The 11,257-nt window shown below is 39.5% G+C and overlaps 1 protein-coding gene across 1 annotated transcript in view; it reads left to right on the top strand.

Annotated features, from left to right (window-relative positions):
- Positions 1–598: 598 nt before the first annotated feature.
- The window catches only part of cdh23 (cadherin-related 23), a 175,983-nt gene continuing 165,324 nt past the window's right edge, over positions 599–11,257 (top strand). Inside the window, exon 1 of the mRNA XM_069690023.1 lies at positions 599–671. The gene's annotated coding sequence lies outside the window, so the exon portion shown is untranslated. The remainder of the gene's footprint in view (positions 672–11,257) is intronic.

The raw sequence follows: 11,257 nt of genomic DNA, 5'->3' as shown, positions 1-11,257 counted from the left end.
GCCGTTGCTTATTCTTATTTTCTACACTAGGTGGGGCTATCACACTGGCTTTTCACCTCAAGTCCATGACCTCTGATTAAATAATGGTTTCAAATTTAATCTGTGTAACATATTAGCTCTCGATTTTATTTAGAAGGCTCATAAATAGATCTCTTTAATCTCACTCCATTCAGCCCTCTTTCGTGAAGCTTGCAGATGATTTGTCAACACATCAAAGCGTAATTATTTTGCATTTTTCTCATTGACTAGCTGCAAAAGAGGCTATAATTAATCAAAGCCAGATCAGATGCAAAATATTGAACTCATTTATACGGACAGAATTTGTGTTGTTTTAATTGAGAATAATAAAATCGAATCGCTTAAGAACAACATTTAAAACTTATGCGTGTGTGCCTGTATGCGCTGGAATTGCTGGAGTGTGACCCGGGATTAGTCGGAGTGTACGGGACATGATGTAGGAGCTCCAGACCGCGCTGGTGTGTTTGCAGTGGTAATTCTGAACACTGGGAAGTGAAATTTGCAATCACCAGGGCGTTGGTGGTGATAGAGTGAAGCTAACGGGAGAGAGAGAGCAGAGCGGAGAGTGGGAGCAGATACTTGGTAACGCATCACAGCAGGACAGGCTATCGAAACTAAAGGCGCTCAGCCAGCGACGGACACGGACGAGGAAGGTAGGACAATATGATAATGACCTGATCAGACACTAAGCACAGTTTGAAGAATGACTGCGGCACAGAAGAGGTTTTCATATAAAGCTCATGTTTTTCCTTGTGTAGTGTAGCATTCATGCCCAATGTAGCTCTGTGCGTAATTCATGACTTTTACGCACACTAATAGTTCTTTCACTTTGTCATTTGGTTCTAGTGTTTCGTGTTGTCCTTTGAATTTGCGGATTGGAAGAGTCTTGGAAGTAGTTGATTGATGATTTTAATATCTTGATGTGTTACCAGTCTAATAGGAGGACCGCTTTGATTGCTGTCCAATCGCATCTGCGACCACTTCTTTCAAGTTATGTCGTTTTCTATAATGATTTCCTCCAACTGTTGCTGTCAGTTCATCAAAGGTGATTTTGTCAGACTAACTAAAGAGTCAGTTAATGTGAGACTGTGTGCATGCTTGCACAGAGGTGTCAGGTGTACAGTGTTATCTCCGGTAGCCTTGACGACTCTGGAGGTGCCTGCTGGGAAGCGCCTCGGTGCCCACTTATTTATTCATGTGTCACCTGAACACGGCAGCGACGCAACGCCAGGTTGAAGGGGAACACCGGGAATTTAACTAATGTCAGTTAATATTTTAATATAGCACCTTCTTGTACCTCAACGGTATATATACTGGCTTTGACTAGCCTGTTTCATGTATGGCGGGATGTAGTATTCATGCTGGATGTGATTCATATACATCTGATGCACCTTTGCATTTGCAGTGCAGGTTATGGTGATCTTTCAGGAGTTTTTTTTATCCCCATGTCTGACTGCTCCTATTCACTCAGATACAATATAAGTTTGGATGGTATTATGGATTTTGATGTGTCCAATATTTACAAGCAGTGAAGGCAAATTTAATACATTTATATTTTAATATGCAAATAAACATTAAACCATTGTAATAATTCTGTAAGTAAACATCATTTTAGTGTTCAGTAGTTGCCAGGTGCAATAAATGACACTTTTGATAAATATATTAGAACATTTTTAAAATGCAATTATACATAAAACATAGGAGCAGCAATTCAGTCATTGCTTTTGTTTGGCCTTGAGTATGCTCCATATTATGGCACAACATGACACATGATCAAGGCTAATGTAGAAATATTGTATTGACTCCATGCTATCAGATCAAACAGTGCAAACACTGATGTACTTCTGATGGGCTTTTCAGCATCTGATTCTTTGACATTAAAGCGGTGACCAAGCTTCCTCTGTCTCTGAGGACATGCTGTCACAACTCCTGTTGTGATGCAGTGCATTGGAATTTTGGCCCTAGTATTTCAATATTGCAGGGTTGCTCTCATGCTCACTGTAGTTGACCAGTGTTTCGTCTATTGTCTACTATGTGTTTAAAGTGTACTATAGCAATGTGTATGGTGTAAGTCTTTTAAAGTGATTGCTAGTATACCCTCTCAATGTTCAAAGACTCTGCTGTTCTTTATTATGTATGTGATAAGCTGGAGAGAAACTGCTTCAGTTTTTCATGCATTATGTTGGGAAAGCACGCCTCTGACAGTTGCCCTTTCTGAGTCTCTTGTCACTCTAAATTCATTCAGAATACAAGAAGGAAGAAAAAAAAATACTGAAGTGGAGAGTCCAAATCTGACAGACACCTTGACTGACAGGCTCAAATGAAACCCAATATGAAGGATAGAGGAATAAATTGCAGATACAGTGACTCTACTGGACTATTGTGAGGTCTCAGACAGGAAGCAGAGCAATGTTTGAGGACAAGAAAGGATGGCAGTACTGTAAAATTGAAGAATGGTAAACTTGTATAAATAGGAAAAGGATGACAACGGACTGTAGAGTGTGGAAAAGTGATGGATATTAAAATGAAGCATCTCATTTTGTCCCGTGGTGTTGGCATAATTGTTGTAGCTCAGCCAGTCTGGAAATTGTGAGTGCAACCACTGGGAAAGGTTTGCTGTTAATTACCAGGTGTGAAAGCATCTGAACAGCCTGTGTACCTGCTCTTGAGTAACTATTAGGGCATGGCTCATGCATGTTATTTGTATGTGTTGTTGAATTTATAATATAGATTCCTAGTGGACAGGGTTGAACTTGACAGCAATAGTTTTTTACTGAAATTTCAATACATATTGTTGTAGTTTGAGCACAATGTTTACTGTGTGACAGCTGTTGGCACAGAAGTCACAGACGAGACCTTAAATGTTTTTTTTCTGTTCCGTTTCGGCATCATTCTTTGTACTTGCGATTATGATCATTGTACACTTCCCACTTTTCCCATTCCTGCCCGCTGCTCCCTTGGTCCGGCTGTGTGTGGTCATTAAGTCAGCAAAGGCAGTTGGGCAGAACTGAAGACAACAGGATGGAGAAGAGGGGTGGGCTGAGAAGATGATTTGGCTCAGACAGTTTTTTGTTTTTTTTAGGTGAGCCGTCAGTTCCGGCATGTTGCCGTCCTTATATGGATGTGAAGCCGTGCTTCTCTGAATTTGTACTGGCATACACGAGGCTCACATTAGATCTGATCATTGACAGCACCTTTTTAGGGAAGATGACAGCTTAAATAGTTGGTAGTAAACCCAACCATCCGCAATAATCCTATTGTAGTCTATTGCTACTAATCCCTGTATCCCTATATTGATTCATTATTGTGCAAGTGTGAAACCATTATGAAGGAATTTTGAAAATGAAATTTCTGGAAGGAATGGCTTGAAGCTTTTAAATTGTCACTGTGAAAACATGGGGGATTCATATATAAGCCAGTGGTGTTTACCATATCGAAATACATTCTCCCCTGGAAATAAACCATGCCATGTAAAACAAACAAAACAGCAATTTAATGGCAGCTTTGTTGTGTGACAAATCCTTGTTGCTGCTATTTACGCCTGGAACGCTGCCCTGAAGTGGGGCTGAAACAGCATGGAGAGACATAACGGGAGGAGAGACAGTGAGAGCGAAGTAAGATGGGAGCCAGAGCTGAATGAAGAGAGAGGTGAAGTGTTGAGAAGCAAAGGTCATCTGTGTTGGAGAGGAGCTACTAAATGATGTGTTTGGATCTTTCAACCAGAAAAGAAACAGTCAGCTGTTGGCAGAGTAGCATGACTGCATCCTAACAAAGAAAGAGACAAAAGGAGATGAATGAGTCTCTACAGGCTATCGGCTGGCCTCTGACACAGCTGTCTGTGTTTATGTTGTCTGATATACACACAGGCCTCTGCTCGGACAGCTTTACCAAACTCATAGCAGCGGATAATGGCCAAGTGAAAGGAAAGCCTGGCGAAGAAACAGGCATGTTAAGACTTGACATCAAATCTGGGGAAGAGGCACTCAGTTCACATTATGGAAGATTTTTATTTTATTTAGCTTCATTGCATTAGAGTTAGAAAAAAATAAAAAAGTGCAGGTTGGTGGAGAATTGAGGCAAATGTCTTGAATATTGAGATGAATAGCCGTCTAATGCTGTGATTACAGTATCAGTAGTGTTTCTCATCGTCTCATTAAAAGTGTCACAGGCTGTATACACGGTGTACACGACTGAAGATTAAAACATTGTGATTCAATAGAATAAAAGTAGAGCAGACAATGAGATGGTCATGGCAGCCTATTGATCAGTTCTTTCTTTTTTTCAGCCGATGGATGACAGGAAAAAGTCAAGGAGTGTATCATTATGCTCTCACCACAGTTTCTCCCCCAAAAGCCTGAAAAGAGTTTTGTCAGTCTGCACATCACATGGTTCTACACTTTTTTTCTGCTGCAAGTCTGTGTAGTTTCTGAATCTTGTGTCTTCTGAGACAACTGGCTGTAATGTTTTTTTTTCTTCTCAATTCCATTTCTGAATTGATTCTGTATATCATTTTACATTTTGTTTAGCAGTATATGTTTTATAATCTATAATCTGTTCTTATTTCTCTTAGCAAATTAATATAAAACTAATTATTTCAGAAACATTCTCATCACAGTTTGCTATTATGAAAAATTCTGACACACAAGAACCATAAAAGGCAGCTTACCTGTCACGTTAGAAATTCAGCTAGATGAGCCTGAACAATGATTCATTATTATGATTTATTCTCAACTTTAAATATGAAATTTCATAATAAATATTTGATCATTTTTATCTTTTGGGGATATTTGTTGTCTTAAACACATTAAGCACAAATTACTTCTTTTTTTTATATCAGTACTGTATTGGTGAGAGTTGGAATAGGAATTTATTTTAACTAATTCTAATTCTCCTCTTTAGATCCAGTTAACGTTGATTAACTCCCTCCTCTGTCACTCGCGCACACAGAACACACATAAAGGCATTGGTCAGCGCAGGGCAGTGTGTGTGTGAGTTGTGCCTGCTCAAGCATTTTGTGACATGGTGCTGTAATGCGGCGCCTCGCAGTGCTCCCCTCCTGTTCAGGATAATTACCATCTCCTCAGGTTCTGTGTAAGATGCTCCCTCCCTCTGACAGTGTTTTGCAAAGCACTACTGTCAGTCCATACAGGATCAAAGAAGACGCATGCAACATCTCCACTGGAAGAAGTTGTCTTGGCATGTGTCCTGTAGTCCCCCATATCTTCTTTTTCTTCCCCTTCCTGGCGAGAAGTTAGTGATCTTTTATTGAAGGGAGGCTTCAGTCCAGCTCCTTTCTGACAAAGCCAATCAGCAGGGACCTGCTTCAGTTCTGCTGAGATGGAAGCTGGATGTCATGTTTTCCACTTTATTAACATAGAAGTGATTAAGTGATTTTTGGGATTTGCAAAACATTGTGAAACATGAAGGTCTGCTCATATTGTACTTTAAAACTGAGGTTTGGTCACTGGTGTGCAAGTAAATCTCCACCAGTGCTTTATGAAGGAACATAATGATACAATTGGCCCATATGTGCCATTTATGAGCCTTCTGTTTAAATAGTTTGATCCAACTAAATGTGCTAATTCCTGTTATTACTGGATCCCTGTGTTGTTGTTCAGGAGAAATCATTGTTTGACTGTTGTCTTGAATTTCTTTGACCCGATCAACAGTCAATTCGCAATCGGAAGAGTTCGGTGCCAGTTTGATTATCATTTCTACTCAGATGGCGTCCCGTTTGCACTGCATTCTTGTCATGTGGGTGTGAGGTTTGCCGAGTAAGGCTTTCAGAGAGTCATGTCTTGTTGGAGATGAAGAGATCAGAAGGGCGGGAAGGAAGACATTACTCAGCTCACCAGAGCAGTGCTGTCTCTCCTTCCTCCCTGACAAAGCCAAATGTATGCTAATCTGTCTGTGATCACTGTGCTAATGAGTGATGGCTTTTTTATGAGGACCGAGGGCGGGCAGACATCTCGCATTGATTTGCTGGGATAATCCAGATTTGGCTGTCGGCTGAGGCCCACCATTGCCCTCTGAGAGCGGTGCCTTTCAGGTTAAAGCAAGTCAGACACAATCGCCATGTAATCAATAATATTGAGTGCTGTAAGCCAGGAGATACAGCCATGTGGGCAGGCAGGCCTCTTTGGACAAAACACATTGGGTCCAGATATTACTCTTCTCTTTACACTGTCGTAATCACATATTACTGTTGGGTAAACTAAAGGGCTTCAACTCATTACATAGACCTGGATCTCAGCCACTCTAAATCTTTGCTCAGTTGGAGATGTATGTGGTCCTAACAGTCATTTGAGGGCTGGAGAATCTTGGGCATGTTGGCAAGTAGTACAGCTTTAAAAACGGTGGCTTTGATTTTATGGTTTTCAAATGCCTTCTGCTTAGCTGTGAAAAACTCAACATACTGTATTGGCAGGTGAATGATAACTCTTGTTGCCACAGCAAAAAAGTCTCAAGAGTAGTCCTATTTGAAACAAAATGAGTTTAGATAAAATATTATTTATATTACCCATAACATGACTACTCAACAAATCTATTGCCCATAAAAAAAAAAAATCTAATTGTTCTGTTGACATTTTACATCAAAACACAGGAGACATAACTATCTGGCAAAGCTTAGCACAAAGAAAAGCTGTTTGAAATGACTACAGAATACATATGTCATTGAACAAGCTGTGTGGTGAATCCAAAAACAAGAGACATGAGCCAGTTAAGATGAAAACTAGAACAGAGAAGACAAAAAGGAGAGAGATGACTAAAAAGTCCAAATCAAGAAAAACAAGACAAACTGGCAAACGTTTGGGTAGCGTGAGAGGCTGGTTAAAGAAATATGGGAGTGAGCAGAAGATGAGCAGTGACTCTGACAGAGTTGGGGAGGGGGTCTCTCCAAAAGGTTGATAGGTCTGTTTACGTATTTGAAGATTTGAAAAACCTAAATATTAGTTTGGTCAAAAATTACAAAGAAATATCTTGCATTTTATATGTTCATACAAAGGCTGTTCAAAGAATTGGTTTTAATTTTTGAGTGTGGAGGCCAGGGCGATGGTCAGTGTTCCTAGGGGGGCTGAGTACAGTTTGATTGCCATCTCCCACCTTCCCACTCTCAGCCACTATGCTCACATCACATTGCTTGTTAAGTGATTGCAGTGGTACATACTGTATGGACCAAAGTCACACAATAGCCAATAGTCTCCCATATAACAACTTGAAAAGGAACTAATTACCATACAATTCTCAGTAATGGTATTTCAAGTGTTGCTTTAACATAACAATATGGAATTAGGAATATGTTAAGAATAACAGCAACCTGGTGCACCAGTGGGGCTGGGCGGTATGGACAAAATCAAACATCATAGTATTTTTGAACAGGAACCTCTATAGACTTTGTGCTTTCTCAAAATAGTTATACTATGACATTTGTGATAGTCTAATTATCCTCATTACTGTTGATTATCAAAGTGGGTAAAGGCAAATAATGGGACAGCTACAACAGTCTGATAAGTTGCAAAAGCTTTCCAAAACTTTACTGTAATGTAGCCTTTAAAATCATGAAAAGGCAAAACTTTTGCAACATTACAATATTGAGATATCAAAACAGACCTAAGACGATATCAATTTATTTCCCTGTCTTACTATATACATGGCAGATACGTGCTTAACCCAGTCTCAAGGAACATATTTGTCCTTTTGCCTTCATGTTATCTTGCCATACAGATCGTTCTAGTTTGATTTGTTGACAAACTGACATATAGTGTCTGCAGCAGTAATTTCTGCACCGTTTCCCAGGCCAGTGGAGTTAAATGGACTTCTGTTTGTGGTGCTTAAAATATTAAGACATGGCATTTAAGAAACTCGGCAGCCAAGTGTTCTTCCAGAATTAAAGTCTTTATTAAAGGTCTTCTTCAGGGATTCCTCAAATTGCTGTGGACAGTGGGGTCTACAAAATAATTCCTGGTAAACATTTTTGACAGTGACACCTTGGCTATCTCTCTGGAAGGCTTTTATTGGATAGTGATAGCATAAATAGACTGGAAATGAGGGGAAAGAGAGCAGGGTAATGACATACAGTACAGGTGTGACTGGCTGGCAGTCGAACTGGGGATCATGCTGTTAAGGGACTGTTTGCCCATGTGTTAGGAGCCCTGACCAGTTAGCCATCAGGTTGGCTGGATACGCTGCTATTTTAATGCATTAAGCATCACAAATTGAATTCAGTTTACTCACTCGAATTGGGGTGCTGGCAGAGTAATGTGCAGAGGAGAGCTGAACATTTCTGTTTTCCATTTGGGGAAAATGACCCCTTAAAGTTAGGTAAACAGTTTATTGTTCCCCCTTGAAAAATAATCCATCAGCTGTTTAAAAAAATTAAAAGTGTGCAGAATGACAAAGGAAGATCAAAAAGAAGACAAGAAACACAGTAAACTAAAATGGTATCAGATATGAAACGTTACACAGTATTCATTGTACTCTTATTTCCAAGTGCAATTGATAAAGCAATGCAAAATGTATAAATGATTCCTCACACTCATACTTAAGTTATTATCAGTAACCTTCAAGTTGCTAATTTGCGCAGAGCGGTGCTTAGCAGCTGCTGACTTTGCTTATGCCTCCGGCAGTTGATGACAGCAGTCCATAGTAATACACACCATCCAGGTTACATATAGAGACAAGACAATAGGCAGGTAGGTCAGTGAGCCCACCTCGTCCTCCAGCTCTACTACGGTGCGTCTGTAACTTTGTGGGTTCACTTTTTGAGAGAGTGTTTAATATTGATTAGTCCTGCATCCTGGTGAGAACAGAGCCGTATGCTGCTGCAGCAGGACCACTTGTATTTTCCATGGCTGCTCCAGCTCTCTCAAACCCAACATGTCTATCTCAAATAGATTTTAGATTTAGATTTTATACACTTTATTAATCCCCGAGGGGAAATTTAGTAAATAGTATCCATCGCTCACATTCAACCGTTCATCTTGGGCTTAGTGAAGATTGTGAAGAAGGTGTGTGTGCGTACCTGTATGCAGTGTAGTTAATAACAAAAAAATGTAGGGAGCAATGTTTGCCCCAAAATTTTGGGGGCACTTTTTAAGAAAAAAGTAGTTTGAGTCGTATATAGTGGGGCTGTTCCTAATGTGAAATGAACCCAGATTAAAATGTATCAGTAACCACTAGTTTGTGCCAGCAAGTCCAAGTAAAAAAGTCACCAAAGAGTTTGCATATACAATCTGTATGTGTGAGAGAAAGCAGGAAGACAATTCTAAGTTTATTTATTTCTATTTATTTAGCCTTCTTACATGTATAATGCATAAATTAATATATAAATTAAAAACTGTATGACTGCAGCTGCAGGATTTCCTGGTCACTGCCTGATATTAGAATTACACATGTATGTAGTGTGATCAACTGTGCTGTTTGTGTGAGTGCTTGTTAAAGCTGTAAATCGTAATTAAATTACATGAATTAAACAAAAATTCTGTCTTAATGTAGGATTAGGATACTGGGCTAAACTTGTAAATATAATACATTTTCCACAATTTTGGAATACATTTTTGGCCCTCAATCACAGATTTTAGGGTCATTCTGTGATTTCTTAGGGCATTTTTGCTCTCTGCCTCCCCTAACTTTTAATGCTGCCTATGTGTGCATGACAGAGGCACAAGTTGTATACACAAAGGTAAAAATCAACAACCTTCCTCCATTATACACCAGAAGGAGGAGTTGAAAAATGATAGTGTTGTGTACAACAGATTTTTGGTACCAGTACAATTTTAAAGGCATGAGATTTCAACACATCTTGAACAGTGATGACATAAATAATGACGTCTCGCTTTGTTTTGTTTGTGTGCATTTCTGTTTCTACTAACAGAATCAATAGAGCTGGGTCAGTTTCTATTTAGAAAAGTTGATAACATGTAGAAGTGGTTCAAAACAACATTTTCAATGGGGTTTAGAAAAATTAAAAAAAAACGACACAAAAAAAAGACACTTAAAGAGCTTGTTCACTGCTCTGTGTACAATTATTTTATTTTTTCAGTGTGGAGAATTGGGAATGGTCTTTATTGATTGTCCTCATCCAGACTAATCAACCCTAACCAAGCGTCAAAGAGGAACATAGAAAACACTGTGGTTTTTGCCCTCAGGTCTTGTTGCTAGCTGGGCTGTAGCTACTGGGTTTGACAGACTGTGTATGTCTGTACATTGAGCTACGTGAAGTGCTCCAGGTTGTGCAAGTTAATGCTACCTGAGGTATGATTATAGTACCGACAGTAGGAAATTATATTACAAAGGAAGTGAAAGACAAGTTGTGGAAATGTGTATTCTGTTTATGCTGTTATTCTAAACTTTTAACAAAACAGTCTCTATTAGAGGACCACATCCTAATCAGAAAGGACAAGGAGGTAGGACAGGTAATGAGGAGGTGGAAACCAACTCTCCAGGTCTAAGCAAGAGAGATGAATGTTGGTAAGCAAAGAAGGAAGGGGAAAGAAAATGAGGAAGGAATTGAGTGGAAATAAATGTAGTAGATATAGCCATGCTGGTTGCATTGTTACAGAAAGTGAAATGCAATAATGCTGAGGAAACAAGAATCCAAATGAAAACAAATGGGCCTATTCAAACTGACACACATGCGCAGCTGATATAAACACACATACACACACACACACGGATACATATATATATATATACACACACAATAAGCAATGACAGCCTATTCTTTACCTTTGCATTTCTTCCCCACTCACCTATAAATTTGAGCTACTTTGTCTGAATTGAATCCACAGCACGCTGCATATCTTGAACAGCACCGCAGCAACACAAAGCAGCATTTGTGTTGTATTTTATTGCCTCTCACACGGGTTTCTGTAGTTTACATTGCTTTTTTTTTTAGCTGCCCTGTTGCTGCAGGTTTTCTTTTTTGTTTTTTTTGTTACCATGACTTTCAGCACACTGGGCTTCGGGGGAAGAAGGAGCATTTAGAAAGATAACCCTTCAAAATTAAATTGTCACTGAATGTGTTTGCTGACCACTGAGGCCTTGCTGGGACAAGTGATGACTGTAAAGAGAAGCAGCTAGTGGAGGGGTAGGGTCTACATTGTCCTCACTGAGCTACCACCTTCATGAAGCCTCATGAAACTGATAATGTCAGCATGGAAGAGGCTTATTAAAGCAAACACGAGTAAATACCAGGTGTTTATCTTCATCGCAATGTTTGTAAGTTTAAGACAGACAG

The sequence above is a fragment of the Brachyistius frenatus genome, unplaced genomic scaffold (assembly GCF_029030835.1).
Source record: "Brachyistius frenatus isolate BFR_SWC_R1_liver_20210118 unplaced genomic scaffold, ASM2903083v1 Contig_8, whole genome shotgun sequence".
In the NCBI taxonomy this organism is placed as follows: domain Eukaryota; kingdom Metazoa; phylum Chordata; class Actinopteri; family Embiotocidae; genus Brachyistius; species Brachyistius frenatus.
Note: the sequence above shows the minus strand (reverse complement) of the source record. Positions and strands in the feature narration are given on the sequence as shown.